The sequence below is a fragment of the Penaeus monodon genome, chromosome 13 (genome assembly GCF_015228065.2).
Source record: "Penaeus monodon isolate SGIC_2016 chromosome 13, NSTDA_Pmon_1, whole genome shotgun sequence".
Taxonomy (NCBI): domain Eukaryota; kingdom Metazoa; phylum Arthropoda; class Malacostraca; order Decapoda; family Penaeidae; genus Penaeus; species Penaeus monodon.
The window spans coordinates 22,674,573-22,682,072 of record NC_051398.1 but is presented as its reverse complement, the minus strand read 5'-3'; positions in this window follow the sequence as shown (position 1 = coordinate 22,682,072).

The following is a 7,500-nucleotide window of genomic DNA, read 5'->3' as shown; positions in this document are numbered from 1 at the left end:
TTCATTCACCAGTGAGGGAAACCCGCTACCCCCAACGGAGGTTTTTGGAATTTGGCCCATTTTTTAAGCTGAAGTGGGGAAAACGGGAGGCAATTGAATCCCTGGGGAAAATTCTGAGGCTGGGGGGGAACCTATGGCTCGGGCTTTTCATACAAACCCTTTCTCCATCTGGAATCTGGTACCTTTTTTTTTTCCCCCCGCCCGTTGAGGGGGGTGGTCATCCCCTCTGGAATGGGAAAGGGGGTTTATTGGGAAATGTAGCAACTAAACCCTGGCATTACAAATGCTCGCATACCAGGCAAAGTTTTGGGGCCCATTTTTCTTCTCCAGTCTCCCGGGCATCAAAGAACCCAGCAGTCAAGTTTCACTCCAGGCAAATTTGACAATAGCCGAATACTAGCCCCTTTGAATAATTGTGGAATGCCGTCGTGAGTTTGGGCCCTGGGGTTTTCTTGCGCCTAAATTTGTGCATTGGTTTAAAACGCTAAAAAGGGGGGGGGGGTTTCCCGAGACTCAGGGGGAATTTCCCATGCAGATTATTTGGGCCCATTACAAACCTTTTACTGGGCTGAAATTGCTGTAAGGGGTGGTGGGGGGCTGTAAACTTCTTCCCTGTTTAAATTTGGGCGGAGGAAACTGTGTCCCCTTTCCCCAAAACCTTTTTAATACCTGGGATGGGTGATAATTGGGGAGAGCTACTAGCCAAAATCAGTGTTTGGGGGCAACCCGGGGTATCAAGGCTCCGACCTTTTCCTTTGCTGATGAATTGCTATCCCATCTTTAGTTTTTTGATTTACTGGGGCGGGGTCTTGATGCATTTAGCAAAAAGAGGCGAAGCCCCAGGCCTAGAGGGGCTCCTGGACCCCGAACAAAAATTCAGAAATTTTTTGGGGGGGGTTAGGGAAACCCCTTCCCTCCCTCCCTGGGTTTCGGTGAGGGCGTCGAAATCCAGAGAAACTTTTCATACCATATCTCTGGGCTGTCAGACCCAAAAAGTTTAATAGACAGATTGTCTTTGCAACAAACGCCTGAACTAACAACCCAAAAGCAATTTTTGGGGATGTTTGGGACATATGGGGGAAAAGGGCCCAAATTTACGTGTCCCAAAAAGGCCTTGATTTCTGCCATTTTTTCTCTATGGAATGAAACCCGGGTGCTAACCCAGTGCCCTTTGGGTCTTTGTCTTTTTTAACTGTCCCCTTTACCGGATCATGGGGGCCCGTTTTGGGAGGACCCCGTGTCCCCAACCAAAGGCTACAAACCCTGAGACGGGGATGGGACCCGTTCTCGCATAAAACTGGGTCCCCTAAATTTAGGGTATATGGGCACCTAGCCATTTCGTTGTGGAGACCCTGACCGGGCAAGTTTCTCTTTGCGAGACAAAAATGGCTGGAGGGGATTTGGGACGACCCAAGGGGGTCCAAAGGCTTTTGGGGAGCCCCGTAGACCCGTCGCGAGGAATTTTGAGATACCGAAGGCCCCGCCTGGAGACTCGCCAGAAAGGGTCCTTTTGGTTGGGGGTGAAAAAGGGGGATGCGGCATGCGCCCCCCTCGGCGTTTCCCCTTGAGGTGATGTGATGTGGGAGTCCATCCGCCAAATAGTTCTTGTGACCACAGTAGTCTAGCCTTAAGATCCAGTTGGACTTTCCAATACCAGGATTTGCCTGAACTAGACAATCTTCTTAAAGTCTAGAATTAATTGGGATAGTGTCTACCATGGCTTTGATAGCGTTATTTGAAGAGATGTTTGTAATGCTCCTTGTCCTGTTATGCTCAGAACTTGTTATTGTTGGTTTGTACCCAGCAAAACTCTTAATCTCGTTTACATGATAAGCATATCACCAAGCTTATAGAGACAAGTATTCAATCTCTGGTCTGCTACCACACTCGTATTTCTTTGAGAATTATGTTGTCATGCGAATATAGCAACCAATGTTTATAAGGAGGCCAAGTCTGAATGTAATGCTCATTTGAAAGAAGTTCTCTCAGAAGCATCATGCCTAATAATGGTGGTTCCACGCTAAAGCACCTTTGTGTTGAATCCTCCATTCCTCCTTAATGAAGCCTGATGGTAGTGTTACATATAGTCCGATTCAGAAAACTACCTTGTTAGCTATATATATATATATATATATATTATATATATTAGTATATATATATATATATATAATATGAATATACATATACACCTACACACACAACACACACACACCACACACACACACACACACACACCACACACACACACACACACACCACACACACACACACACACATACACACACCAAATGTATACACACACACACACACACACACACCTACACACACACACACACACACACACACACACATATATATATATATATATATATATATATATATATATATATATTCTTTTATAATAAATAAATAAATATGTATATATTTATAAATGTATATGTATATATCTATATCTATATCTAAAATTACATACACACACTTATGTATATATTCATATATGATATAGATAAATATAGATAATATGTATATGACACACACACACACACATATATACATACATCTATATATATATATATATATATATATATATATATATATATAATACATATGTGTGTGTGTGTGTGTGTATGTATGTATGTATGTATGTATGTATGTATGTATGTATATATGTAACATGCTATGTTATGTATGTCACTATGTATTTATGTATGCGTATATGTTTACATATAGACATGTATGTGTCTTTCTTTGTGTGTGTTTATGCATGTATATATATATACATACAAACACATACACACACACACACACACACGCACATATATGTATATAACATATATATATATATATATATAATATATACATATATATATGCATATATATATATGCATATATATATATATATATATATATATATATATATATACATACATATATATATATATATATATATATATATATATATATATAATATATTATATATATATGCGTGCGTGCGTGCGTGCGTGTGTGTGTGTGTGTGTGTGTGTTTAGGTATACACATACACACACACACACACACAAAGAAGACACACATACATGTATATATGTATATATATACACATACATAATACATAGGACATACATAACAGGCACTAATGTGCATATTGCCAGTTGTGTCTGTCTGTCGCCATGTTTCTCTCTCTATGTGAGTGTGTGCGTGGCCTTTTAGGAAAGTATTTGATAGAATTAGAAACCATTATGCTGGCATGTGAATGTGTGAATTCGACGCGACGCACCTCCTGGGCGGCGATCGTGGGCCTCGGCTTCTGCTGAGTTAGCAGTGTGCTGCTCGCTGTGGTGCAGGCGGACGTAAAACTGGCGTGTTTGTAGTTAGTGTTTATCCCCATTCCATTACTCGTTTCTAATAATTCCTGGACTCGAGAATAGTTTTCATATGAATTTAGCCACGACATATGCTGTTTTTAGAACTATTAGGTATGTGATGTTTGAGTGCGCTGTGCATCAATACAAGCGTAAATTTGGAAAAGAAGTAACTGCTTCAAAATTATACTCGTGAAAAGAAGAGAAGTGACTGAAAGTTTACTGTTAAAAATCTTTAAAAACGACAGAAAACCTAAACCAGCTCGTAAATGAATATAAGAAAGACCTGGATAAGCTAAAGTTATTTCTACTGGGTTTACGTAATTTGATTTGGGAAACGTTATGAATGAGGTGACAACACATAGACTGCGACTCCCAGTTTATTTTGCCATTAGTCCATTCAATAAGAAATGCAATTGCAAGCAATAAAAACTGGCAGCCTGGGATCGTAGCAAAATAAATCATACAAGAATTACGCTGGAAGAGGAGAAGGGATCCTTACTCAGTCATGAGAGGATAATAACCAAGGTAAGGTGTATGGATACGAGCCTTTGCTAACTGGTGACATTCAAGGCTTGGTTTTCAAAAGACTGATTTACAGTGAACAAATTTATAGCAGGTCGGGTAAAACAGAACACAAAATATTTCAAGATGTGTATTTTGCAATATTGTTGCGATATCTTTGTTTTACACCGTTTAAAATGAAGCCGTGCTTATGCAAGGATTGCAATATATAAATAATGTGTTCGAAAAGTGACACAACTCGTGTAATGTATGAATGTGTTGCATTAATCAGCTGACGCATTCACTATGCTGCATTAATCAAGCTGACGCATTCACTATGCTGCATTAATCAAGCTGACACTCAATATAATGTGTAATGAGTCGCAATGATCAAGTTGATATGTACAGGATAACGTTTTTCAATGTTGCATTAAGCAAATGGCATTGCTATTCTGCTTCGTTAACCAGTTGACACTTTATATATATTTTATTTTAAATGCAACGAAAAGTAACGATTATGGTTATTATCATTATAAAGTCCATCATATATTAGGAATAACCAGCATTATTATCATGCGTATTTGTGCATATACGTATTTATAATATAGCCATATACACATTCATGCAAGTATCAATGCAAGCACGCACGCATGTGTCCACCTCTCCCGGTACTTTCCTGCTCCCAGTAAATATGCAAAGTTTGAGTGTAGCCATTAAGTAACTTCATCACTAGCGGGAAATTCCCACGCCTAATGTTATCGTGATATTTCTCTTGTATTTATGGTAACAATCTTTGCGAAGCTAATAATAATACCTTCGAAATAATTAAAGGTACCACTGTTTTTATCGCAGCTACACAAAAAAAATCAACTGTAAATTTACTGGCATCCATGCTACCAAACTTTATATCGCAACTATATATATATATATATATATATATATATATATATAATATATATATATATATTGTGAGAGATAGAGGTGAAACTTGTATCAATAACATTTGTGTGTAGTTTTACAGTATCTCCAGCAAACAATGTTCGGATATCAACTTTATTATTCACAAGCATGTTTCACAAGTAATTCATGTTAATAACCTTACTTTTTCCATTGCAACAACAATAGTAAATATTTAAAAATTATAAAATAATGTCTGTGTATTACATTTACATAATGAATATACAAAAATTAAGTAGATATTTTTTAGCAATATCTTTGCTTATAGTTGCACACAGTCTTGATAATAAGTAGTATTTCGCTCTACATCAACGGTATTATCAGCCAGAAGGCAGAAACTTGGGACGTTTAAATTTTTTTTTCTTAAATATTTTGCTTCCCCTCCGAACTGACTCAAACGAAGCATTAGCAATGACAAAACACTGTACATTTTATTTAAACTGAACTAATTAGTTACGTTACTGAGGAAATGACTTTTATAACAAATTTGTTTTTACACGCTAAAGCTAATTAAAACATTAATACTAAGCGGCATAGTAAGGTTTTTTAGACAGAATTACATAATGGGCCAAAGTTACAAACACATACCCAAGATTTAAAAAAACAACTTCTAAACCGATACGATTTTTAAAAATCGTGAAAGGATTAGAACGAAAAAAGGAGTATTCCTTACCGAGATAATTTTTACATAAGAAACATACCTTACTTGTACTTCAGAATTTTTGCTGCCCCTAAGGTTGAAGTCCCCAAAGGGTCTGCAGTGATACAGGCTGGCTGTAAATACTCGACCGTATACTTCAACACTTGATCTATAGCTAGATCACACACACACACACACACAACACACACACACACACACACACACACACACACACCACACACACACACACACACACATATACGTACATATACAAATATGTATGTGTATTATAAACATATATGCATAATATATACATATATGTATTTATAAATGTATTATGCTATATAATATATGTATAATATAATATAGAAATATATGATATATAAATAGTATCATATATAAATATATATTCTATATACATATATGTCCATATACATGATCTCTCTCTGTGTCTTCCTCTCTCTCTCTCTCTCTCATCTCTCCGTCTCTCTCTCTCTCTTCTCTCTCTCTCTCTCTATTATATATAATATATATATATATATATATATATATATATACATACATCTATACATATGCATATATATATATACATATATATTCATATAAATAATAAATAAATAAATGTATATATATATATATATTATATATATATATATATATATATATATATATATATATATATATATATATATTAGTACAGTTACATGCATATACATATACATATACATCTGTGTGTATATAGACAGACAGATAGATAGATGATAGATAAATCACACACACATACTTATATGTGTGTGTTATACATATATATCATGCATACATACATCATACATATATATGTGTGTGTGTGTGTGTGTGTGTGTGTGTGTGTGTGTGTGTGTGTATGTATGTATGTGTGTGTGTGTGTGTGTGTGTGTGTGTGTGTGTGTGTGTGTGTGCCGATATGCGTGTGTGTTTGGATGTGTGCGTGTGCGTGTGCGTATGCGTGTACTGTGTGTGTGTGTGTGTGTGTGTGTGTGTGTGTGTGTATTGTGTGTGTGTGTTGTGTGTGTGTGTGTGTGTGTGTGTTTGTGTATGTGTGTATGTATGTGTGTTTATATATTATATATGTTTATTGTGTATAATATAATATATGCATAATATATCATATATGCATAAAATATAAATAATCATATATATATAATATATATATATATATATATTTTTTTTACGGTAGGTTCATGTCTGAGCCGCCGTGGTCACAGCATGATACTTAATTGTAGTTTTCATGTTGTGATGCTCTTGGAGTGAGTACGTGGTAGGGTCCCCAGTTCCTTTCCACGGAATATATATATGATATACATATATTAATATAATATATATTTATATATTAATATATATATATCATAATATAAAATTATATAGACATATACGCACACATATACGGATATCGGTTCGGATCGCTCTGCTTCCTCTCCTCTCCTTCTGCCGGTCCAGTATGATTGCCTCTTGGCTGATTACGCTTTTATAGCAAGCAAAGTAAACACCCAACTTAAGGAAACAATGCGAATCAGACGCGCTTGAATCCACAAAATCCTGGCAGCAACGAGATGTGCCACTCCATATCGGCGAGAGGAGGCCACTCCAATGTAACTATGAACGCATGGACCAGCACAACGCCCGAACACAGCGTTGATGTTAAATAAACCATTCTGCGGTTCTTAACAGGAATATTCTAACAGCAAATATGCTTGGAAACATACACGGAGGGAATAGCCCCATGTGGTGACTTAGTTTACTTATCCCATTGAACTACTGCCTGATTTTTAATACCCACCGAAAATGATGGGCTACGGTGACAAGTTGGCAGAGCAGCAACTATCTCAACAACAACAGGCTGAATCTCCCACACGCCCAGCATGCGGTATTTAAACCCCAAAAACACAGACCGCCTTGTGCTACACTACCTGATTACGGTAGTTTCTGAAGGATACATGGCGATTTATAAGGGCAATGAAAGTTTCACTGACTGGATTGCAAGGATAAATTTGGAGGTGTGA